The sequence below is a fragment of the Oryctolagus cuniculus genome, chromosome 8 (assembly GCF_964237555.1).
Source record: "Oryctolagus cuniculus chromosome 8, mOryCun1.1, whole genome shotgun sequence".
Taxonomy (NCBI): Eukaryota; Metazoa; Chordata; class Mammalia; order Lagomorpha; family Leporidae; genus Oryctolagus; species Oryctolagus cuniculus.
Genome location: NC_091439.1, coordinates 88,123,952 through 88,150,894, shown reverse-complemented (window position 1 = coordinate 88,150,894; position 26,943 = coordinate 88,123,952). Strand labels below are relative to the sequence as shown.

The 26,943-nt window shown below is 42.7% G+C and overlaps 1 protein-coding gene across 1 annotated transcript in view; it reads left to right on the top strand.

The window, feature by feature from the left end:
• The first annotated feature begins 284 nt into the window (after positions 1 to 284).
• MRPL1 (mitochondrial ribosomal protein L1) overlaps positions 285 to 26,943 on the top strand; it is a 152,461-nt gene continuing 125,802 nt past the window's right edge. Inside the window, exon 1 of the mRNA XM_070047985.1 lies at positions 285 to 625. The gene's annotated coding sequence lies outside the window, so the exon portion shown is untranslated. The remainder of the gene's footprint in view (positions 626 to 26,943) is intronic.

The window sequence follows — 26,943 nt, the reverse complement described above, 5'->3', positions numbered from 1 at the left end:
ATTGACGTGGAGGGGCTGGCGGGAGTCAGTCACTCCCCGGCGCTGAGGGGTGGGGTGAGGGGGAGGAGGCGGAGCGGCCGCGGGGCGGAGCTCCAGGCGCGCGCCTCGGGCCCGCCCCTCGCGCGCCGCGGTCGCCGGTCGTGCGCGTGCGCGTGCGCGCGCGGCGGCGGCCTGGGGGCTGGCCGTTTTCTGCTTGACCCTTGTCGTTTTCTTACTCAGTCCTCTCTGTGGACGCGGGGAGGAAGGCTGAGAAGGCTGGGTGGGGTATCAGGCCAGCGTTTACTAAGTCGTGCGGCAGGAGACGGAAGAACGCGCCTCGCTGCGCGCTCGCCTCAGGCGGCCCGAGAGCCGCCGAGCGCCGGTCTCGGCTGCTAAGGAGACGCCGGCTGCGGCGAAGTGAGCGAAGCAAGGGTTTCCTGACAACTCCGGTTTTTTGTTTTTGGTTTCACGTGTAACTCCTGTAAGTTGTGTCGTGAAAGGTAAATAAAAGAATGCGTGGAGATAGCTCCGTCCTAGTTTCGCATCCTCCCTTCTCGCGGTAGAATTACGCTCCTGGGGCAGTTTATTTGTGCCAGCTACAGAATGAAAACATCCGAATGTAAACTAGAAATGTTCGTGTTAATTGGTAAGTGTGGCCTTGATATTTTAAGTTTCTAGGCTGTAATTTTTTTTTTTTTTTCTGGGCCAGCTTCAACTTTCAACCACCAGAAACCCAAAATGCAAATTAGCCAGAGGCTGAATACAGCTCTATGGCAGTTTTGCACAATTTCAATCCCTTTTTCAACGCATGCTCCGGACTTGAGTTATTTATTTTGGTCAAGAGTACATTAGCACGGTTCACTGTTTTGTTTTGGTTTTTTTTTTTTCGCCCCCACGGGAGTGCTGTTCAGCACACTGAGCACGTTGTTTTGGTTGTAATTCATCTTGGGCCTTAATATTGAAATCTAAAATGCCTTCCTTCATCTCTAGTGGGGAAAGGTACGGTAAAAATGCAAATCATGTTTTAAACCTGAACCGAACAGCTCTTAAAAGAGTCCGCCATTGCCGCAGAACACTTGCCGCTTTCATCAGGAAGCGTGAGCGTGAAGACACCCCTCAGGACGGGAGGAGCCGCGGCCTGCTTTGGTTCTCTCCTGTTAAGTTCCTGTCTTCCTCGCTAACACCGCCACCCCCATCCCACTTTCTGTAAGAAGTCCAGGTAGTCGTAATTGTGGAAGAGCTCTCTCTCATTCCCGAGGATTTCAAGTCTGGGCTGACATAATGAATAATTATTTTTGGCTTTATAAGCAGCAAAACCAAACAGGTCAGTTAAGGAGCCCAGAATAGTGAACCTGTGAATGCCTGAATGGCATCATACTGCAGTGTTTCTCCTTGACACTCACTGTTCCCCAAGGACAAAGACTTATCGAACGTTAAAGGAAAGAAGGAAAAAAATACTTAAGAAAAGTTAAATTAAATGTGGTATCTCTTAAGATTTTTAACTTTCCTTACATACCTGTGGATAGATAGATTTCTAACTTTTCATGCATCTTTAGTAAACTTGCAGGGGGAGTTATGTTGAAGACACTGTATTTACCATTGGAAAATAGATACACGGTCAAGCATATATAGTCCCCATTCTTAAGTAGTTCACACTCTTTGTAGAAGAGGCTGTCACATAAACAGGAAATTCTCACGGAACAAATCAGAAGTGATGGAATGAAGGGTGACACAAAATTAATAATCACAACAATGTCTAGGAATATAGACTAATTGATAGCACTGGCATTTTTACTTGAGTCATATCTACCCACGCCTATAGGCTGCCCGGCAAAAGTGATTGTGGTAGGAGAGAAGCAGAGGTTCATTGTGAGTGTTAAAAAAATAATAATAATACTAAATGTGGGTCCTGAAGCTCAGATTTACAAGATTCTATGTGATGTTCATTGTTGACCTCTACATTATCTGTTGTGTTTTGTGTGTGTGTGTGTGTTTTAATTTGAGAGGCAGCGTTCCCGTCTGCTTGTTCACTCCCCACATGCCCTCAAGAGCCAGGAGGCTATCCCAGTCAGAAACCAGGAGACTGTAAATCTGTCCAGGTATCCCACATGGGTGGTAGGCTTCAATTATTTGAGCCATTGCTGCTGCTTTCCAGGGTATGTGTTAGCAGGAAGCCAGGATCAAGAGCTAGAACCAGGTATGGAACTCAGGAGCTCCAGTGTGGGATTCAGGTGTCCTAACCTGTGTCTTAACTGTAGGGAAAGTACCACCTTCCTCTAAATTTTTAATACTGAATGGATAAAAATCCATTAAGAAACACAGTAGTTGTATCATTTAGCACTAAAAATACTGGATGTTGGTATACAAAAATCAGTTGAATGTAGGTTAAGTTTAAGTATCTCTTGTTGTCAGAGATATTCTCTATACCATTTCATATGGGTGATATAGCACTAAAAAAGTGGGGCCAGAGCTGTGGTGTAGTGGGTAAAGCCACTGCCTGCAGTGCCAGCATCCCATGTAGGACACCAGTTCAAGAACTGGCTGCTCCACTTCCAATCCAGCTCTCTGCTATGGCCTGGGAAAGCAGTAGAGGATGGCCCAAGTCCTTGGGTCCCTGTACCCGTGTAGGAGACCTAGAAAAGGCTCCTGGCTTTGGATCAGCACAGCTCCAGCCATTGCAGCCATCCAGGAAGTGAACCAGTGGGTGGAAGACCTCTCTTTCTGTCTCTGCCTTTGCCTCTGCTCTCTGTAACTCTGCCTTTCAAATAAATAAATCTTTGGAAAAAAATCCATTATTCATTCATTATAAACAAGCAAACTAAAAAAGAAAAGCAGTATTTTTTTTTTTAAATATTTATCTGGGCAGGAGCCCAAACACTTGGGCCATCTTCTACTTTCCCAAGCCACAGCAGAGAGCTAGATGGGAAGTGGAGCGGCTGGGACTCAAACCAGCACTCATATGGAAAGTTCAAGTGGTTAAGTTGTGTAGCTTAACCCACTATACCACAAGGCTCCTAACCATTTTTAAATTGCAGTTTTGTTGTAAATCAAAGTTTGCAACAGAATTGTAGCCGGTTTTTGAGATACTATTTCTGGGAATTTTTCAAGTTTGAAAGTTGCTGCAATTTTTTTTGTTGTAAATCAGAAAAAAGATCTCTAAGAAAACTTCTCTATCTTGGTCATCGGGGATGGTGCTGCAGTAAATGGGAATGCAGATGTTTCATGGTGTACTGGTTTCATTTCCTTTGGATATATATACCCAGGAGTGGGATGTCTGGATCATATGGCAGTTCTATTTTTTATATTTTGGGGAAGCTCCTTACTGTTTTCCATAATGGCTGTGATAATCTACATTCCAAATCAATAGTGAATAAAGGTTCTCTTTTCTCCACACCCTCACCAACACTTGTTATCCTTTGTCTTTTTGATAATAGCCATTCTGAGTGGAATGAGATGATATCTCTTTGGTTTTGATTTGCATTTCGTGTAATTTAAGATGATGGATCTGCTAATTACCGTGGAATAATCATTATACAATGTATTCATATATTGTACCCCATAAATATGTGCAATTACTTTGTGTTGATAAAAATAAAATTTTTAAAAGAAAATCTCCTTTTTAAAAAAGTGACATACCAAGGCTGGAGCTGTGGCTCAGCAGGTTAACACCCTGGCCTGAGGCACCAGCATCCCATATGGACACCGGTTCTAGTCCCAGCTGTTCCACTTCCAATCCATCTCACTACTGTGGCCTGGGAAAGCAGTAGAAGATGGCCTAAGTCCTTGGACCCCTGCACCCACAGGGGAGACCTGGAAGAAGCTCCTGGCTCCTGGCTTCGGATCGGCCCCGCTTGAGCCGTTGTGGCCAGTTGGGGAGTGAACCATCAGATGGAAGACCTCTCTCTCTCTGCCTCTCCTCTCTCTGTGTAACTCTGACTTTCAAATAAATAAATCTTTAAAAAAAAAAAGTGACTTATTGGGGCTGGCGCTGTGGCATAGCAGGTGAAGCCGCCTGCAGTGCCGACATCCTATATGGGTGCCAGTTCAAGTCTGCTATGGCCTGGGAAAGCAGTGGAAGATGGCTCAAGTCCTTGGGCCCCTGAAACCAAGTGGGAGACTCTGAAGAGGCTCCTGGCTTCAGCCTGGTCCAGCTCCGGCTGTTGCAGCCATTTGGGAAGTTAACCAGTGGATGGTTTATTAACTTTCTATCTCTCTCTCTTTCTCTCTCTCTCCCTCGCTCTTTCCCCCTCTCTCCCTCTCTCTCCCTCTCGCTCCCTCTTTCCCTCTCCCTCTCTCTCTGCCTCTGTAACTTCTGCATTTCAAATAAATAAATAAATTAAAAAAAAAAAAAAGTGAGTTATCTTATTGAAGCTTCTGGCTTAAGTAAGGTCTCTGATGAAATTGATTTAAAGTAGCAGTGTAGGGGCCAGCATTGTGGCATACCGAGTTAAGCCCCTGCCTGAGATGCTGGCATATCGTATGGGCACCGGTTCAAGTCCTGGCTGCTCCACTTCTGATCCAGCCCCCTGATAGTGAACCTAGGAAAGCAGCAGAGGAGCTGATAATGAACCTGGGAAGGCAGCAGAGAATGGTCCACATTCCTAGGCACTTGCACCGACATAGGAGACTCAGAGCTGTTGCCTTCTGGCTTCAGTCTGGCCTAGCCCTGGCCACTTTGGTCATTTGGAGAGTGAACCAGTGGATGAAAGATTCTCTGTCTCTGCCTGTCTCTCTAATTCCAACTTCAAATAAATGATTTTTTTAAAAATTCTTAAAATGAATCTTTAAAAAAAATAGTAGTGTATAAGGTACAATTTGTTCAGAAACAGTACGAAGGTTTAATCTTTTGCAGAATTCATTCATCCTTTCTGAATTAAAAATGTGGTAAATATTCTAGAGATCACCTGTGTTAATGATTAACACTTGATCTGAATAAATCTTCCTATCTCTCCGTGGTTTAGTTGATAGCTCAGGTAGCTGGTCTCTTAAGACTCTTGTCACTTCTCTGAAATTCTGTTGAACAGCTTGTTCAAACAAAATACTTCCATTGTGTATTTAAGAAAATCATTACCATTGATAAAAAAATTAATTTTACTGATTTCAATGCACAATTTCATACTATTTGCTGTATAACTTTTCTTTTAAAACACTTTTCATTTATTTTAGAGACAGAGTACTGCCAATGGGGCTGGTTCACTCCCCAAATGCCAGCAACAGCTGAGAGCTGGAACAAAATCCTGGTCTCACATGGCAGTGGCAGAAACCCAATTACTCAAGCTATCACTTTTTCCTCGCAGGATCTTCATTAACAAGAAGCTGAAGTCCAGAGCTAAAGCTGGAAATCAAACCTAGGTACTCAATCTGGGAAGCAGGCCTCTTAAGTGCTATACCAAACACCTACTCCCAGTATATAAGTTTTCCAAAATACTTATTCAATATAGTTGGTAAAATAATGAATTTATGTTTACCTCATATTCATTAGTAAAATTAATTTAAAACCAAATATTCATCAGGATAATCTTGAAGGTTTACTTCCCAGACCATGTGAAAGGGCTTCCAAATTATATTTCTGTGACGTGGTCTACCTTTTACTGAACTGTATTTCTTTCTATCTTCCCCTCTTTTACTCATTTCTCTCCCTCTCCTTTGTATTTCTTGTATTTCTTTGAGGTACTATCTACTATGGATGCTCATCCAAGAGAGGTACTTTGCTCATTGCCTCTGCCCCTCTTCAGGCCCATTAAGTCTGTTTCCATCAAACTCCCTTTTGTTCCTTTCACCAGGATGGCTGTGGATGACACCAAGAACCATCCCACCATCTTAGCCAAAGCTGAACATTTTCCACCATTAGCAGTGGTGTGCTGTATGATGCTTTGATTCTTCATAAAGTATTAAATAAAGTAAGTGAAGTTTGTCTTGATGTCTTCTTGTCTCCACTTTTTCTACTCCCCATCTTAGGCCCCTTCATCCAGGAATAGAATCTCCATCCCAATTCAATATTAGTACCTTTTCTAGTACTTTCTTATATTCCAGCAAATTTCTATTAGGCAAGCACCACCACCCCCAGTACCTAGTAGCTCCACTTCTCAAGGTCTTGTAGGTGATTTGTATGCTATCCCATCCATTTTCTAATCCTAAGATCTCCAATAGTATGCTTCAGAAGCCATGTAGAGTACCCAGAAGGAACCAGGGAGATGGAACTTCATCTAGAAGGCCTCCATTTTATTTGTTTTAAATATTGACTGTCTATTTGCCCAATTGCCTTTCTTTTTCATCAGGCAATGCTTTTTCTCTTTGAGGGAACTATTCTTGCATGTGCTCTAAACAGATGATTCTAGTGGCAACTAAAGCTCAAGAGAATTCCCCAACCCCTTGGCTACAAAGAGCAATAAATGAAGCCTAAGCAAGCACAATTTTTCCCCATGATGTTTTCAGGTATAAATAAAAAGAAGGGTTATTCAACTGTAACAGCCAAGAAGGAAGTCAGAGTGGTGAGTAGTCACATACTGCATGACGTAGAATGACACCACCACAGAGATGAGAAGTGGGGACAGCAAGTGAGCAATTCCCGGCAATCTCAAACTCCAGCGACCTCCGGCATCCCAGCTGCACCTTTTTACATAATATAGCTAAATTTAGTAAATTTGCGTAAATTATGTCTTGCATCTAATCTAACTTGAGTTAGACATCTGCAACCAAAACATCCTAATACATTATGTTTCTATGTGACAGTTCTTTCAGGTAAGCAGATAACTTCTGCTTAATAAATTTTAAAATCAATGAACTTGTTGTGGGTGTTTGGCACAGTGGTGAAGATATTGCTTAGGATGCCTGCATCCCACATCAGAGTGTCCAGTTTGAATCTTGGCTCTGCTTTCTATTCTAGTTTTCTGCGAATGCACACCCTGGGAGACAGCAGATGACGGTTCCAAGTGTTGAGTCCCTGCCACTGGATTAAGTCTCCAACTCTGGGCTTTGGCCTGGCCCAGCCTGGCAGTTGCAGACATTTGGGGAACTGAGCCAACCAATGGGAGAGGGGTCAATCTCTCTCACTGCCTTTCAAATAAAATGAAAATAAATAATATTTTTAAAACTCACTGAATAAAACCACACTAGGTCATTACTAATGAATTGTAGACTACCAAATATTGATGGTCCTGCTTCAGCAGCAAAATCAGTTTTAGGAACTAGTCTCTAGATACCTAGTTCTGTTGTTAAAAGAGTTTTAGAAATACAAACTTAACCCAAAAAAGAGAAATCACAACAATGGCGACTTCAGACGCTGACTGCATAGAAGATATTTGGTAGCTAAGAAGTCTTAATGAACCCTTTTTCCTCTTTAAGCCATGGAAAAATTTTTCATATTAGACCCAAACATACTCTCTTTGTCTTAGATATCATACCTACAAGTTGTAACTACCACATATATGCTTTGGAATCCCAAATCAGCATCTCCAGAGTAATCACATTCAGATGGATATAGCTAATTTTCTTCTGGATATTTCCAAATGGACTGTCTACACATATTTCAAGACCAGTCTGTCCAAAACTGCACTCCTTGTCTTTCCTCCAAAGTTTCTTCCTAGCCTTGCATAGCCATATCCTATTAAAAACGTCACTATCATGCTAAAGATCACAAAACCATACATATAAATAGTTCCCCAATGCAAATCCTAGAAATCATCCTGAACTTTTCTCTCCCATCCTCACCAAGATCTATCGATTTTTTAAAAACAGATTTTATTTTTTTATTTATTTAGTTGAAAGTCAGAAATGCACAGAGAGAAGGAGAGAGAGAGAGAGAGAGAAATCTTCTATCTGCTGGTTCACTCCCCAAATGGCCAGGGCTATGCCAGGCCAAAGCCAGGAGCCAATAGCTTCTTCCAGGTCTCCCACATGAGTACAAGGGCTGAAGACTTGGGCCATTTTCTGATGTTTTCCCAGGCGCATTAGCAGAGAGCAGGATCAGAAGTGGAACAGCTGGGGCTCAAACCGGCACCTATATGGAATGCTGGAACTGCAGGTGGAGGCTTAACCTTCTATGCCACAGCACTGGCCCCCTATATCTATCAATTCTACTACATTTCTTTATTAATCTATTCCCTTCATCCCAATGCACTGCCAATCTGTTTTTAAAAAATGTTTTAGGGGCCCGCGCTGTAGAATAGCAAGTCAAAGCCGCCTGCAGTGCCGGCATCCCATAAGGGCACCAGTTCGAGTCCCGGCTGCTCCACTTCTGACCCAGCTCTGTGCTATGGCCTGGGAAAGAAGTAGAAGGTGGCCCAAGTCCTTGGGCCCCTGCACCCACATGGGAGACCCAGAAGAAGCTCCTGGCTCCTGGCTTCGGATTGGCCCACCTCTGGCCATCTGATGGAAGACCTCTCTCTCTCTCTCTCTCTCTCTCTCTGCCTCTCTGTAACTCTGCCTTTAAAATAAATAAGTAAATCTTTTAAAAATATTTTAATGTGTTTGTTTTATTTTTATTTGAAAAGCAGAGGGGCCGGTGCTGTGACACAGCAGGTTAAAGCCCTGGCCAGCAGCGCTGGCATCCCATATGGGCACCAATTCTAATCCCAGCTGCTCCAATTCTGATCCAACTCTCTGCTAATAGCCTGGAAAAGCAGTAGAAGATTTTTCAAGTGCTTGGGCCCTGCACCAGCATGTGAGACCTGGAAGAAGCTCCAGGCTCCTGGCTTCGGATCGGCCTAGCTCCAGCTACTGTGGCCATTTGGGGAGTGAACCATCGGATGGAAGACCTCTCTCTCTCTCTCTCTGGCTCTGCCTCTCTCTGTAACTCTTTCAAATAAATAAAAAATAAATCTTAAAAAAAAAAAAGAATAAAAGAAAAGCAGAGACAGAGACTAATCTTCCAACCACTGGTTCATACCCTAATTGCCTGCAAAAACTAGGGCATAGCCAGGCTAAAGCCAGGGCCCCAGAATTCAATTCTTCCACATAAGTGGCAGGGGCCCAGGTACTTGAGCCATCACCTGCTGCCTCCCAGGAAGCTAGACTACAAAGCAGAGCCAAGATTTGACCGACACTGTAATAAGGAATGTCAGCATCCCAAGCAGCATCTTTTTTTTTTTGGCAGGCAGAGTGGACAGTGAGAGAGAGAGACAGAGAAAAAGGTCTTCCTTTTGCCATTGGTTCACCCTCCAATGGCCGCCGCGGCTGGCGTACCACGCTGATCTGAAGGCAGGAGCCAGGTGCTTATCCTGGTATCCCATGGAGTGCAGGGTCCAAGCTCCTGGGCCATCCTCCACTGCACTCTCTGGGCACAGCAGAGAGCTGGCCTGGAAGAGGGGCAACCCGGACAGAATCCGGCGCCCCGACCGGGACTAGAACCTGGTGTGCCGGCGCCACAAGGCCCAAGCAGCATCTTAACCGCTGCTCCAAACATCCACTCCTGCAATGTCTTGAGTCAGCCCATCACCTCTTACTTGAGGTGTTTTGTTTGTTTGTTTGTTTGTTTGTTTTTTTAATTTTTTGACAGGCAGAGTGGACAGTGAGAGAGAGAGACAGAGAGAAAGGTCTTCCTTTTGCCGTTGGTTCACCCTCCAATATTTTGTCTATTAATGTGCTCCAACCAGGTATAACCCCAACATCTTCTAAAACACATTTTCTTCATATTACTGTGGCCCTTATGTGACTTCCCATAAGTTGTAGAATAAAACCTCACAATTGTTAAAGGGTACATCAAAATGTTTTAAGAAAAGGTAATTAAAGTTTGTTTTGAAAAAATAAGTTTATTTTCATGCAAAAAAATTCTGAAATGCTGACATATGAGGGGTCTCTTAAAAGTTCATGGAAGGGGGCCGGCGCTGTGGATCAGGGGGTTAGTTTCCTGAACTGAGGCGCCAGCATCCCATATGGGTGCCGGTTCTAATCCCGGCTGTTGCTCTTCCAATCCAGCTCTATGCTATGGCCTGGGAAGGCAGTGGAAGATGGCCCAAGTACTTGGGCCTCTGCCCCTGCGTGGGAGACCCAGCGGAAGCACCTGGCTCCTGGCTTCAGCACAGCTCCAGCTGTTGCAGCCAACTGGGGAGTGAGCTAGCAGATGGAAGACTTCTCTCTCTGTGCCTCTCCTCTCTGTGTGTACTCTGACTTTCAAATAAATAAATATTCAAAAAGTTAAAAAAAAGTTCATGGAGGGCCCTGTGGGTCTGTTGTAGCACCTGCAACACCAGCACCCCATGTGAGTGCCAGCTCAAGTCCTGGTTGCTCCACTTCCGAACCAGTACCCTGTTAATGTGCCTGGGACAGTAGCAGAGGATGGCCTGGAATTGGGCCCCTATCACCCACTTGGAAAACCTGGAAGGAGCTCCTGGCCCCTGGCTTTGGCCTGTCTCAGCCCCTGCCATTGTGGCCATTTGGGGAGTGAACCAGTGGATGGAAAATCTCTCTCTCTCTCTCTCTCTCTCTCTCTCTCTCTCTGTAACTCTGCCTTTCAGATAAATACAATTTTTTAAAAAGTTCATGAAAGTAAGCATTATAAAAAAAACATAGATTTTAAATTGTTTTCACCAAAATAAGCTTATTTTTTAAAAGATTCATTTATTTATTTGAAAGGCAGAGTTACAGAGAGAGAGAGAGAGAGAGAGAGAGGTCTTCCATCCACTGGTTCACTCCCCAGATGACCACAGAGCTACGCCAATCCGAGGCCAGGAGCCTCAAGCCTCTTCCAGGTCTCCCACATGAATGCAGGGGCCCAAGGACCTGGGCCATCTTTCACTCCTTTACCAGGCCATAGCAGAGATCTGGATTGGTAGAAGAGCATCCAGGTCTTGAACCAATGCCCATATGGATGGCTGGCATTGCAGGTGGTGGCTTTACCCATTACGCCACAGCGCTGGCCTCAGCTTATTTTTTAATTCCATTTTTCCACAAGTTATAATCAATAAGGCCCTCATATGTGCCTTATTGATTGCTCTCTTCCTACTACCACCTGCAGCCACTTATCCTGCAGACTCTCTCACCCCTGCCTTTAATGAACTACTCATCTTTTCTGAAACAGGACATGGTCTTTTAGTTACCGTTGTACATCCTATTTCCTCAGCATTGGATGCTCTTTCCCACTCTGCCCTCTTCTTGAAATCATCCTTCAAGATTTACTTTAAGCGTCACTTCCTCTCAGAAGGGTTCTCTAAAACTCTATTATGGACTCCTTTAGCATGCTGAGCTGACCTCTACTGCACTGAGTGTGATTAGAATAGCATAACTTTTCTTTTACAGCTAATCTAACTTGAGTGAGACTTCTACAACCAAAACACCTGCACTAATACATTATGTTTCTGTATGACTAAGTATTCTTTCAAAGAAAGCTAACTGCTGCTAAGGTCAGTTTGGAAATCACTAAGCTAAAGTACAATAAGGCATGATTATGGGTTGAGTTGAAGTCTTTACAAAGAGGCACCCATTTTTGGGGATGCATGAAGAAAGTTGCCCTCTCTGGCTAAAGACAGGTTGTCCAAGTACAGGCTCCCCTTACCCCTTGGTCTGATGTCTCTGTGCAGTGTACAAGATGAGAAACCACATGACAGTCCTCTCTGATCATATGTACACATCTGTCCTCAATTCTCAGTTCTGTCTTTATCCCTAGCACAGCACAGAATATCTGATACATAATTCTCAAGGAGTCTTGGCTTCATTAATTAACAGTCGCGGTTCTCAAAGCATAACATGTAGTTTTATATAATAGCAATTAGCTGTTAGTGAAATAAATCAGAAATAGCAGTAACTTAAATTTTATTCTTTTCTCACATGAAAGACGTCTGAAAGTAGTCACTTCAGAGCTAATGTGGCACATCCATGGTCGGCAGGGACCCAGCTCCCTCGTTCTCGGACTTTGCTATCTTTAGAGCGTGGCTTCTTTTCCTGCTTTCCAATATGGCTGTGAGAGCCACCCCATATGGTTGTGCAGTTTGTTTACTGCAAATGCATCTGATCAAATGAATGGGGGCTGGATACTCTAAGGGATTGCATTTACCTCGAGGAGGAATTTTCTAACTCGTTTGCAAAGATGAATGCTGCTTTCTATTCCATTCAGACACCAAAGACATTAACAGAGATATGGCCATTAGGATTGCAGTTCTCCTATTCATCTTCCTGGAAAGACAAAAAATTACTCCTACCCCTAAGCACTTTCCTAGAAAGTCTACCAAAAATATTTGCTTAGATTTCACTGATCAAAAAATATAATGAAAGGACACAACCAGCTGAAAAGGAAGGTAGGTAACACCATGTCTCAAACTCACTGCCACCATAAATAAACTACTGGGCAGCTTCACTGTAAATGCAACATAAATACAAACCTATCACTTCAACTCTGAGTGACTGGTGAGTCCAAAAATGTAGAGTTAAGACATTGTGTTGAGTTTCATAATGAAATATTTTTTACTCTAGGGGCAGGCATTGTGGCATAAAGGTTAAGCCACAGCTTCTGACAGTGGCATCCCATATCAGAGCGCCAGTTAGAGGCCTGGCTGCTCCACTTCCTATCCAGCTCCCTGCTAATGTGTGTAAGAGAGCAGCACAGGATCATCAAGTACTTGGGCTCCTGCAACCCACTTGGGAGATCTGAATGGAGTTCTGGGCTCCTGCCTTCAGCCTGGACCTTCCCAGTTTTGCAGCTATTTGGGGAATGAACCAGTAGATCAAAGACTTCTCTCTCTCTCTCTGCATCTCCCTCCCTCCCTCTCTCTTTCTCTGCATCTCCCTCCCTTCCTCTCTCTCTCTCTGTCATTCTGCCTGTCTAACAAATAAGCTAATAAACAAATAAATAAAACACAACTTTTAACTCTAGCAAAGCAAACTCAAAATTAGGGACTATCAACAAAACTTTCATGGTATATTTTTTGAAACTGATGAGTAATCTCTGTCTCTATCGCTATCTCTGAAAGGGTAGTAGAGTTTTGTTTTGTTTTTGATGTTTCAAAGAACATCTGTATTTAAATTCTGGGTTGTCAAATATTAAAATTTCTTTATCCTATATATATATGTGTATATATATGTATATACATATATATATTAGTTCTCCCCTTTAATAATTGCAGCCTTTTCCTATTGCAGATACCATGGAAAGTGTAGGAGTGTGTGTTTTATGTTCATATCTATATTTCTTTTCTTTTTCCTAAAGATGCATTTATTTATTTGTTTGAAAGGCAGAGTTTGGGCTGGTGCCATGGCGTAATGGGTAAGGCCACTTCCTTCAGTGCTGGCATCCCATATGGGCACCCGTTTGAGTCTGGGTTGCTCTACTTCCAATCCAGCTCTTTGCTATGGCCTGGGGAAGCAGCAGAAGATGTCTCAAGTCCTTGGGCCCCTGCACCCGCATGGGAGACCTGGAAGAAGCTCCTGGCTCCTGGCTCCTGGCTTCAGATCGGCCCAGCTCCAGCCACTGTGGCCAATTGGGGAGTGAACCAGCGGATAGAAGACCTCTCTCTCTGCCTCTCCTTCTCTCTCTCTGTAACTCTGACTTTCAAATAAATAAATACATCTTAAAAAAAAAAAAAAAGGCAGAGTTGCCGAGATGCAGAGGAAGAGAGAGAGAAAGAGAGGTCTTCCATCTGCTGATTCACTCCCCAAGTGGCCTCAATGGCTAGAGATGGGCCAATCCAAAGCCAGGAGCCAGGAGCTTCGTCTGTATCTTCCGCAGGTGTACAGGGGCCCAAGGACTTGGGCCACCTTTTACTGCTTTCCCAGGCCATAGCAGAGAGCTGGATCAGAAGTGGAGCAGCCGGGACTCAAACCAGCACCCATATGGGATGCCAGCACTGCAGGAGGCAGCTTTACCTGCTGTGCCACTGCACTGAACCTTATATCTATACTTCTAATCCAGTGCTAATCAGTAAAGTCTCCTCCACTGCCCTTTATTCCAGAATCTTTATAACTTGTACTCAGCAGTTTCAAACTTAGCACATTCTCCTTTGCTCACCCAAAGTTCCATCCAAAGTTGTTTCCCACACCTAACTGACTTTCCCCATTTGTCCCTGTCTTCATGTTGTTCTTGGCTTCCATTTCCCACCCTTCCATTTCCACATGATCAAACAAGCACTTACTCAGTGCCGCCACAACCAGGTATGCCTTACCCCTGATCTAAACACCCATAAAGCAGTGAGAGAAGGAACTCTCTGATGTGTAAGCTTGGTATAGTAAAAAACCTGTGACTTTGGGACTAAGATCTGGGTACAAGTTCTGGTTCTGCCACTTACATATGATCCTGCAAAAACTGCTTAATAATAGATGAAGTTGATAATATATACTTGCAGAGTTGATATGAAAACAAAATACTAAATGTTAAGCCTAAGAATAGTATGCACTTAAATGTTTCCTGACTAAGTTAATAAATGTATTATATGGTTGTGCAGCACTTTTTTAACATGTGAGTTTAGAGGGGCAGGTGGGGTGGAGCTGTGGCACAGGTGGTTTATCCCCTGCCTATGACAGTGGCATCCCATATCAGAGTTCTGGTTCAAGTCCAGGCTGCTGTACTTCCCATACAGCTCCCTGCTAATGTACCTGGGAAGGCAGTGGAAGATGGCACAAGTACCTGGGCCCCTGTCACCCAAATGGGAGACCTGCATAGAGCTCCAGGCTCTTGGCTTCAGCCTGGCCAAACCTGAACTGCACCAGGTATTTGCCTTTCAAGTACGTAAAACAAATGTTAAAAAAAAAGTATCATGACTTTAAAAAGATGTTTTCAAGGAGTAGCTACTGTGCGTTCTTCTTCTTTAAGATATTATCAAAAGTAAAAAATCATGAAAACAAAACAATGAAACAGTGAGAAGATATAACCATAATACATAGAAAATATTTAAAGCACATATTTATTTTAAAAAAATCTCTTCACAAAGAGAAGAGATAACCATAAGTCTGAGAAATTGCAGAAATACACAGATCTATTTACACCAGAGTGGGAGGCAGGAATAATATGTTCTACTTCTATTTTTTTCTTTTTTTAAAAGATTTATTTATTTTATTTGAAAGTGAGAGTTACACACAGAGAGAAGGAAAGGCAGAGAGAGAGAAAGCAGTCTTCCATCTGCTGGTTCACTCCCCAATTGGCCACAACGGCCGGAGCTGCACCAATCTGAAGCCAGGAGCCAGGAGTTTCTTCCAGGTCTCCCACACAGGTGCAGGGGCTCAAGGACTTGCGCCATCTTCTGCTGCTTTCCCAGGCCATAACAGAGAGCTGGATCAGAAGAGGAGCAGCCGGGACTTGAACTGGCACCTATATGGGATGCCAGCACTGCAGGTGGCCGTTTTACCTGCAACGCCACAGCACCAGCCCCATCTACTTATATTTTATTGTTAAATTATTTTGCTACCTTTGGCAATTTACCAGGATTTTCACTTCTCAGCTTTCTCATGAATAACTTGAAGGTAAAAATAGCTAAGCAAAAATATCATGAAAAAAATAAGTAGCAAAAACACTGATATTATTATGTCTTATAATTTTGTTATTACAACAAGACAAGCAAATGGTTAAAAGAAGTGTGTCTCTTTTGACTCTCTTCTGACAATGAATTTCTTCACTATCAGCTTTAGGGCCTTGCTTTATGATAGCACACCCTAATTAGTTCCCTAGAACCAGCCTACCCTCTTACCATCCTCTTTTCTTCCTTCCTTCCTTTAATAGTGCAGCAATTACAATTGTCTGATTGAATAGATTAATATTTCCACGTGACTAACTCTTTTGGTAGATGGAAGATTATATGCTAATGCATGGGTTGACCCACATAACTGCCTTAACAAAAATACCAAATGTCACTGTGCACTCATGCTAAAAGCATCAAAGAAGGATATGTTTTTCTGATTCTCTTGTACTTGTTTTTCAAGGCAACATGCAGTTCCAGGATCTAGAACTAGAACTCATACAAAGATTATATGATATAACTCAGGCTTCATACTCTGTGAATCTGCTCAAAGGTGAATTGCCATAAAGGTGATTTTTCAATGAGAACTCTATGAAATCCCAAATTTCCAAGAGAATATAGATGTTTAACCTTTGGATCTATTTTTCCTTTTTATTGTAAGTTTCTTAATTCAAATGCCAGAACATTCAAAAGAAAGTGAAAGGCATACATAAAGAAATGAAGAGGAGAGACACTTTACATGTTATCAAGATTCTACTACCTATTATGTTATTCTATAAGCACAACATAGTATCTTAATTTTCCTAAAGTAATGTGAGGAATGACTATTTATTTCATGTACTTTTAATTTTCTACTTGAACCACTTTTATATTTGTTTCAAAAATGAAATCTATTTTTCATATCAGTAAAGGACATTTAGTATAGTAGAGTCTTTAGAAGTATACTAATACTGAGGAGAGTACTGAATGAGCTACGCCACTGAGATGGAACCAAAGTTGGGAATTTCTTCCCATGGAAATGAATTCAGTTGGGTTGCCTGATTTACCCTGTGGCAAGCAAGAAGTTGGAATTGCAAGAGATGAGTGGAAAGACAGTTACAGGTAGAACGGAGAGAGCCCAAAAGGCTTTGTCACAGTGATCACAGGCTCTGCAGGTTCTGTCTAGATGTGCTAGCATATCAGAGCTGGAAACACAGTTGGCTGTATCTAATGTAAAGAAGAAAGTGCTGAGTTGCACATTAGGCCCAGGAATCCTATTAATCAGTAAAATGTGTCCTAGTGAATGTTAAACTCAAGCCCATATGGTTTACTGCCCCTCCTTTCTTGGGGCACAAGTGAGTAAGCTGCTCCATCCAATGTTTCCTAGAGTGGGGCCAGGAGCTGAAGTCCTCTTTTCTGTGTGTCTTTAGCAGACAGACAGAACAGTTCATTTTTAACTTTGAAAGGTTCCCAGGACTATGTGACTGACAGAGGAATGGGGGATAGGAGTAGGGTGGGGTGGAAGAATTTTTACAACCGACTGGAAATATTGCATTCACTCCTAGCATTAAGATTCATTAAGACTGACCTTTGTCATATTTTCTTACTAAATACAGCCTCACAGATCATGGGGAAACTGTCATTTCCTTGAGGTCATGTATTTATTGTTATAAGTAGCCAATTATTAATAAATTTGCATTGTAGAAAATTTGGAAATACAGATAAGCAAAAATAAAAACATTACATCCCACTATATTTAACAATTCAGTGGTATATGAGTGTATCCTGATTCTCTCTCTTTCCTTAACTAAGTGAACTCTTACTATATATGCTATCTGGTAGCCTGCTTTTATTAACCAATGATTTCCATTATTTAAATTTTTACTTTATCCAATATACAGAATATATATATATATATTTATATATTTTTGAAAGATTTATTGATTTATTTGAAAGAGTTACACAGAGAGAGGAGAGGCAGAGAGAGAGAGAGAGGTATTCCATCCGATGGTTCACCCCCCAATTGACCACAATGGCCGGAGCTGTGCTGATCCGAAACTAGGAGCCAGGAGTTTCCTCTGGGTCTCCCACATGGGTGCAGGGGCCCAAGGACTTGGGCCATCTTCTACTGCTTTCCCAGGCCATAGCACAGAGCTGGGTCAGAAGAAGAGTAGCCAGGACTAGAACCAGCACCCATATAGGACGCTGGCGCCTCAGGCCAGGGCACCAACCCACTGCGCCACAGCGCCGGCCCCTATATATTTATATTTTATTTATTTATTTGAAAGGCAGTTACAGAGAGAGAGAGAGAGAGAGAGAGAGAGAGAGAGAGAGAGAGAAATGTCTTCCATTTCTGAGTTTACTCCCCAAATGGCCACAACAGTCAGGGCTGGGCCAGGCCAAAAAGGCAGGAGCCAGGAACTCCATCTGGGTCTCTCACATGAGTGGCAGGGGCCCAAGCACTTGAGCCATCTTCCACTGATTTCCAAGGCACATTAGCAAGGAGCTAGATCAGAAGTGGAGCAGCCTGGACACAAACCAGCCCACAGGGGATGCCGGCATTGCTAGTGGTGCTTTAACCCCTATGCCGTGGCACTAACCTCGGAATAGATACATTTTTAGTTCCTTAGTGACACAAAAACGTCCTCTAGAGCTGCTTTGTTCAAACCAGTCTCCATTCCAGGATCACACAGCACATCCAATTAATGTGGCTCTCCAGCCTCTCTCCTGGCACTGTCCCTTTTCTTGTGACTGTGAGTTGAAGGGATCTGGACAACATTGTTCTGAAGAATGTCATACTTTCTGGTTTGTCTAATTGATTCCTTGTGTTATAAGGAATTTGGGTTGGTTCCACTGTCTTCCTCTCCTATAACCTTCATGTTGTAGCTAAAGGTTTAATGATTCAAATTAAATGTTTTTGGCCAGAATACATCATGGGTACATTCTGTACTTCATGTTGTTCTCCATTGGAAGACATACAAAATCTGGTTGGCCCATAAGCAATGAATTTGGATCCTAGGTTAGTAGGATGACAGTCCCCGCCCCCATCCCAGAAGTCTACTTTAATGGCTTCTGTGTGTTGGAACTTACTAACTGTCCAGTGAAATGTAGTGTAGTTTTTGCCCTTAAGGACTGTATACATTAGTAAAGTAAGAAACCTTACTTTTCTTTTAGAATCCATTATCTGATGATTTGGTTTTGTTTTTATTGTGTTGGTAGATTGACCTTCATGATTAAGTTTCCTCAGTATGTGATTAAAATTGGTTCTCAAACACCACCTTGGGCCAGAAATTGTGGTCCAGAAGCACACCATTTGTCAAGATGTTAACATTTTACAACAGATATTCCACCCATTAAATACTTTACGTTTTGAAATTTGAGACTTAATATAATCTGGACTAACTCTTTAAATGTCAAGCATTTTGTTGTTTTGTTTTAAACCCACACCAACTGTGGATACACCTACACAAAACAAATTTGGTGGACTTCCACCAGCTGACCTTTAAAATAATCATTAGCTAGAGGAACTGTGCTCTTCAGCAACCGAGATGATCTTGTTGTTTGTGTTCTTTCCAGAATTATATTCTACTTTTCTATTTGACTTCTCTATATTGGTGGCCCAGTCTCCAAAAATAGCCCAGTGAGAAGAATATTTCTAACATTTCAAATCTTCTAACCTCTTCCTATTTATTTTCAATGTATAATGGTACATTCTATATCTACAATGTGCTGTTTACAAACTTTCAGATTTAATTAATTTAACTGAATACACCTGTTTTGTTTTTGACAGCATCTATGAAATAGAGCAAATCTTTTGAAGTAAAGACAGAGCCTCTCTTTCACTCTTTAGTTCTAAAATGACTCATGCTCACCACACATTTTAATTAGTGTTCTTTAGTTAACCTTTTCAGTTCCTTCTTTCTGCCAACCTGAACTTGCGTGTTAAAGATTCCAACATCAAATAAGATTTAAGAGAATCACTGCACAAAATCTTTTCCTCGTTGCATGTTATAATGCGTGAGAACACACTGTGGGGATTTGGTTCTTAGAAAATAAGAACTTCTGAAATACTATACATCATCTTAAATTAGTGTGTCACAGCACCTCCTATGCAGAGCTACTCTCCATGAGATTCTTAGGGTACAGGGAGGGGGGAGTTCTGTACTCAAATACGGGAAATGCTATATGGTACATTTTTTTTTCTTGAAAGCCCATAATACTCTCAAGTTTAACAAGGAAATTAAGAAGTCTTACCTAAAGAGACATGTTTAACTTTCTTTAACCCAGTGTTTTCCTAAATGTATTGACCATTGAACACTAACTACTTAACACTCATAAATGTCCTGTTTTAGCAGTGTTTGTTTTTTTACAGCATACTTTAGGAAACAAAACCTGAATCTATAATCCACAAAACCTTGTTTAGAATCATAGAACCATAAAGTTGAAAATCTTACACTGTTAATAATTTAGCTTAAATCTTGGGTTTTTCTGTTTTAAAACAACAGACCTGTAAAAATTAGATGATTATGTTTAAATAATACAGACAGGGAGTGGGCATGGGCATAGTGGTTAAGACACTGCTTGGGACACTCACATTCCGTGTTGGGGTGCCTGGGTTTGAAGACAGCTCTGCTCCTGATTACAGTTCCTGCTGATGTGCACTCCAGGAAGCAGCAGATAATGGTTCAAAAAGCTGGGTCCCTGCCACCCAGGTGAGAGACCCAGGTTGAGTTCCAGGCTTCTAGCTTCAGCCTAGCCTAGGCCCTGCTTTAAGGTCATCTGAGGAGTAAAAGAGCTGATGGTGTATCTCTCTGGCTGAGTGGCTGGCTGGCTGCATCTCTATCTGTCCCTATTTCTCTGCATTGCAAATAAAATGAATAAGTAAATATTTAAATAATAATAATGAAGTCAGAGTTAGAATGCACATTCCATTTCTTATCTGATTCTTTGGAACCTAACCATACACTGCCATAATTTTCCATAGAAATGAAACACACAAATGTGATCAAATGCTGCAGAACTTTATGTTGTTACATTTTCTTACCATAATCCTAGAGCCTGTGTCTCAACCCCCTCAGACCCAACATTCTCCTTTAGTAGCAGAGCATTTTAAGGACTTATTTCCTCACCAAGAGTACACAGTTAATATGTAAACATAAATTTTTTTTTTTTTTTTTTTTTTTGACAGGCAGAGTGGACAGTGAGAGAGAGAGAGACAGAGAGAAAGGTCTTCCTTTGCCGTTGGTTCACCCTCCAATGGCCGCCGCGGCCGGCGCGCTGCGGCCGGCGCACCGCGCTGATCCGAAGCCAGGAGCCAGGTGCTTTTCCTGGTCTCCCATGGGGTGCAGGGCCCAAGCACCTGGGCCATCCTCCACTGCACTCCCTGGCCATAGCAGAGAGCTGTCCTGGAAGAGGGGCAACCGGGACAGAATCCGGCGCCCTGACCGGGACTAGAACCCGGTGTGCCGGCGCCGCTAGGCGGAGGATTAGCCTAGTGAGCCGCGGCGCCGGCAATATGTAAACATAAAATTTGATTTGAAAGCAATATAATACCTTATCTATAACATATAGGATCATTAGAAGTAATAACATAGTGAAATAATGAAATGCTCTAGTGGGGCTACATTAGAAGGTATCATGAAGAAATCAGATGCTTGTACCTATATGTAGCTTTAACAAGAGTCCCAGGGAATCTTAATGAAGAATGGGATGGGAGAGGGAGTAGGAGATGGGATGTTTGTGGGTGGGAGGGTGGATATGGGGGGAAGAACCTCTATAATCCAAAAGTTGTACTTTCAAAATTTATATATATTAAATAAAAATTTTCTATTAAAAAAAAAAACCAACAAGAGTCCCAGGGCTTCAAGAGCAAACTGATATACAGATGTGTTGATGTCTCATAGGTCTAACATGATTTTTCCAAAATCATGAATTATTCTTGGCACAATTCTAAGAAAAACAAAATATTCAGCCGGCGCCGTGGCTCACTAGGCTAATCCTCCACCTTGCGGCGCTGGCACACCGGGTTCTAGTCCCAGTCAGGGTGCCGGATTCTGTCCCGGTTGCCCCTCTTCCAGGCCAGCTCTCTGCTGTGGCCCGGGAGTACAGTGGAGGATGGCCCAAGTGCTTGGGCCCTGCACCCCATGGGAGACCAGGAGAAGCACCTGGCTCCTGCCATCGGATCAGCGTGGTGCGCCGGCCGCGGCGGCCATTGGAGGGTGAACCAATGGCAAAACAGAAGACCTTTCTCTCTGTCTCTCTCTCTCTCACTGTCCACTCTGCTTGTCAAAAAAAGAAAAAAGAAAAAAATATTCTTTTATGTATTTACATAATGGCTGCATTTCTAGAAAATTTGTATTAAGACTGGGGGCGGGAGAAGCACAACAAAAAATGTTGAGAAGTAAAATGGAATTGGTTCTAGACTCAGAGTATTGTAACCAGGTCTTTCCCGTCTGCCCAAAGGGACACTTGAAAATCCTTCCATGTCCAGGACTTTCCTGAGAACACTAGCAAATGTAGCCTCCCCACTTGCCCAAATATCACTTCTCCACTTTCACACCATTTGTTTTTAAATATTTATTTATTTGAAAGGCAGAGTTACAGAGAGGCAGAAGTAGTGGTCTTCCATCTGCTAGGTACACTTCCCAAATGGTCCCAACAGCTGGAGCTGAGCTGATCCGAAGCCAGGGGCCAGGAGCTTCTTCCACATCTCCCAGGCAGGTGGAGGGGCCCAACGACTTCTGCTTTCCAAGGCCATAGCAGAGAGCTGGGTCAGAAGTGGAGCAACCAGGAATCAGCACCCATATGGGATGCTTGACCTGCTACACCACAGCACCGGCCCCCACACCATTTATTGTGATATCCAAAACTCTTCCCTGCCAGCACCCAAAATGGCCCCACATGAGTGGGAACAAACCACTTAAGAACCACTGTTTTGGAGGATGGCCCAAGTACTTGGGCCTTGCACCCACATGGGAGACCAGGATAAGTACCTGGCTCCTGCCATCGGATCAGCGCGGTGCACTGGCCGCAGCGGCCATTGGAAGGTAAACCAACGGCAAAAGGAAGCCCTTTCTCTCTGTCTCTCTCTCTCTCACAACCAACGGCAAAAGGAAGCCCTTTCTCTCTGTCTCTCTCTCTCTCACTGTCCACTCTGCCTGTCAAAAGAAAAAAAAAACACTGTTTTTATAGATTTCTTAGTATTCCATTTAATTAATATGATACTAGTGGTTTATCAACTATTTACTGAGTTCAAGGAAATCACCTTAGCTCACTGATTGGTCAAAATAGGAACCACATGCTAGAGCTCACAATACTTAATTTTATTTGTATTTGCCCATTTGATCTTTATCACCACTACAATCAGTTAAGTATTACTATTATTTTCCTCTACTAATGAAGAACATGAAGGGCAATGATGTCAAATAACTTTCTTCAAGGCAGTTAGGGTCCAAACCCAAGTCTTTTTGATGTTAAAATTGTTGTGTTTACATCGGAGACCCAGAGGAAGCTCCAACCTCGCATCCCCCTGGCCCAGTCCTGGCTGCTGTGGCCAATTGGTAAGTGAACCAGCGGATGGAAGAACTCTCTCTCTCTCTCTCTCTCTGCCTCTCCTCTGTTAACTCTTTCAAAAAACAAATCTTACAAAAAAATTGTGTGTTTAGCAATTATTATGTTACATGAGGAGGTCTTCAGAAACTTCACAGAAAATGCATAGTACAGAAAAACTATACATTGATTTAAAAAAATTGTTGTACTCACATAAACTTCTCTTCTAATTCCATTTTTCACTGACTTTTTGAAGTCCCCTTGTACACTGTAGTTTTTATTACTTCTTAGAGCCACTGTGTTTTTCTCTCACTGTTTGTACTTTTCTTACCTTCTGTAAGATGCTCTTCCCTTTGTATTGGCTTTCCTTTTTGATCTTCCCAGAACCATTCTTTTCTGAAAAGATATGAGGCTGCTCCCTACTCCTGACTTTTAAAGTGCAGATTTGTGCTAGGTTTGGATCTGCAACAATTGGTTCTAATTAATGTCCCTAGCCTAAGGCTGTCTCTGAATGAATGACTCACTATAACTGAGCAAATTCAATTTTTAAAAGAGCTTGAGAATTTTTAACCTGAACCAACATGTCCAGGAAGTATACTGTTAAATGTTTATTGCCTCTTTTTTTTCTCACCAGCTATTCACTGCTTAAACTACTGGATAGTTGCTTCAAGATTTACTATTATCATCTGAAAATATTATTTTAGTGCATTATATTATTTATGAACAACTCCTCATTAGTGAAATATTTTCCCCATTAATAGACTGGAAGTAATTTGAATTCAGAAAATGTATGCCACTTTGTTTTCTCTACAATACATTGCACATAGTGAATTCACAGTGACTATTGAGTGCATGAAATTTGGTTCAATCAAATTTAGCACAATAATTATAAGCTAAATATGAATAGACTTCTTCATGTATATCCTTTGTGTTTTGTTTTGCACACTTACAAAATAAGCATAATAGCTCCTAATTTATGGGACCCCTGTGAAGATTCAATGAGATGAAAATTCAATAACATTTGTGAGTGTTGCTACAGCACATACCAGACATTTTTTTGAAAGTAGTCTCTCTTTGGGGTGCAGTGTGTTAAGCCATGCCTGCAGTGCCAGCATCTCATATGGGTGCCAGTTCTAGTCCCAGCTGCTCCGCTTCTGATCCAGCTCCGTGCTAATGCACCTGGGAAAGTGGCAGAAGATGGCCCAACAGCTTGGGCTCCTGCGTGCACATGGGAGACCCGGAAGAAGCTCCTGGCTTCAGTGTGACACAGCTCTGGCCATTGCAGCCATTTGGGGAGTGAACCAGCAGATGGAAGATCTCTGTCTCTTCTTTTCTCCCTCTCTCTCTCTCTCTCTCTGTAATTCTACCTTTCTTTCTTTTTTTTAAAGATTTATTTATTTCGGTTGGCGCCGCGGCTCACTAGGCTAATCCTCCACCTTGCAGCGCCGGCACACCGGGTTCTAGTCCCAGTTGGGGCGCCGGATTCTGTCCCGGTTGCCCCTCTTCCAGGCCAGCTCTCTGCTGTGGCCAGGGAGTGCAGTGTAGGATGGCCCAGGTGCTTGGGCCCTGCACCCCATGGGAGACCAGGAAAAGCACCTGGCTCCTGGCTCCTGCCGTCGGATCAGCGTGGTGCGCCGGCCGCGGCGGCCATTGGAGGGTGAACCAATGGCAAAACAGAAGACCTTTCTGTCTCTCTCTCTCACTGTCCACTCTGCCTGTCAAAAAAAAAAAAAAAAGATTTGTTTATTTACTTGAAAGTCAGAGTTACACAGAGAGAGGAGAAGCAGAGAGAGAGGTCTTCCATCCGCTGGTTCACTCCCCAGATGGCCACAACAGCCGGAGCTGCGCTGATCCGAAGCCAGTAGCTTCTTCTGGGTCTCTCACGTGGGTGCAGGGGCCCAGGGACTTGGGCCATCTTTTACTACTTTCCAAGGCAATAGCGGAGAGCAAGGACTGGAACTGGCACTGATGTGGGATGCTGGCGCTTCAAGCCAGAGCGTTAGCCCACTGCACCACAGCGTTGGCCCCATCTACCTTTCAGACAAATAAATAAATCTTTAAAAAGTGAAAAGGAGCTTTTCTTCCCACCCTTCTCCACAATCACCTTCCCTTCCAGAGTGCTTTCAGCTGAAGTGTAGGAGTTCAAATTTTGAACCTGTGTACATGCATTTTTTTCATCTTTCTATATGACATAAGTATGGAATTTAGTGGGATATCTGCACAGAATCAAATATTTTTCAGTCTTCTATTATTGTTTTGAAATATATACAGAGTCATTTCTATAATGAGTCATAGACGAGGAAACTAGAGAATGGTGCCTTCTACGTGGGAAGCTAACCCTTCTCACTCATACTGTTACAGTGTGTGTTTGTCTCTCCTGGGTGAAGGTTCAGCTTATTATGTTGTGATGCAATTATCTTCAAGAGTCCGTGAGAAGAGAGACTCAGACCTGCGAGTAGAGTCTTGTCTGAAGGACCAGGTCTCATGACAACTGCCAAGGAAACAAGCACGGCTCAGACAGGGAGGTTTTACTAAGTGGGTGGGCCCAAGATTGATGTGACATGAGATTTGGTCTTCAAAGATCAAGGAATTGGGATGTTTGGAAGATGACTCTACTCCAAACTAACAGCTGTTAAAGATGACTCCCTTCATCTACAATGTGGTGGCACACAGGGGGCTAAGAAGGAAGATACATAGACCCATTCTGTCTTAAAATTGCCTTTTTTCTGTCCCCTTCAGGGGTGCATATGAGCTTTGGAGAGCAAAGTATCAGAGCTTCAACTCAGATTATCAAATTCATGATCTTATTTTGGATTTTTGAATTCCCCCAATCTTCTATAAACTCTTTGAGGTGTACTGCAGAAAACCAGGACAAGGTCATTTGTCTTTTCTTGGGCTTAAAGGATGCAGCCCCCCATTTCCCTCAGTGTTTGTCTCAGGGGCATTCAGTTTATGGGCCTCAAGGGCAAGAGAAAGCCAGGGGAAACAGGCAGGGCCCTGCAGTTCAGCTGTCACCTGATCATCTGGAAATTCTTCTTGTGCTGCTAAACTTGGGAGATCTGGGTTATATTTTTGTAAAGAAAAACAGAATCTTAACACATATGATTCATTGCTCTATCCTCAGAACCTTCCCAGCACATGGTGCTCACCAAGGATTTGTGGAATGGATAAATGAGCCAGTATGTAATTACTGAGTTGGTCTCTCTTTGCCCCTTTCCCTGCATTTTCTAGCCAGCATGTAAGCTACAGTATGGGAAACTGAACACTCATTGAGCACTTTCTGTGAACAAAGAACTGAGCTAGTTGGCCTGGGAGACACAAGAATAAGATATGGCACCTCGCTGTAAGGAGCTAAAAATCTAGTGGCAGAGACAGATGTGGACATGAATAGCACTCTTGTGAATGTGAAACCTCAGGGACATTTGCACTTTCTTGGCTTATTACCTTTCTCTCTTTTTGTAAGCATTTTTCAATTTTTCTCTCCCTTAAGAACACTTGTGCTTTTGTTCCCATCCTGCTTGCCCAATTCACTCCCTTCACACCATTCTTATATTCTTTCCAATCAACTATTCTACTACTCTAATAGTTCTTCCCTCTCTTTTAAGTAAGCTTTGAGTACCTCCTTCTTGACTGAAGAAAAGATTCCCTAGAGGCTTGTCTTTGATTATCTTTCACCTTTGGTTTCTCTTCATTTCCTTTCCCGTTTTTCTGTAGTTGGCTGTTCTCAACTTTTGGTAGAATAACCCTCTCTAGATTTTCCCCACAAGTTATTCAGTAAATGTTTTATTAGTAAAGTGGAAAGTATGTGCTTAATGTGGTGTTGTTTTTCCCTTTAGCACATAATATATTACAGAAGCTGGTTAAAATTCTTAATGGTGGACATGTGCACTCTGTCTTATAAACAGTATTGTCTCATTAAAATTAGATGAGACAGTGAATATGATTAACCAAAGTCTGAGTTGTGCAGCAAAGGTCAAATAAAATGAATGAAGGAGAAAAGTATACCGCTATTCTAAACCTCTCCAGTTTGGGTGGGAAAAAAGAATGAATGAAATAGTAT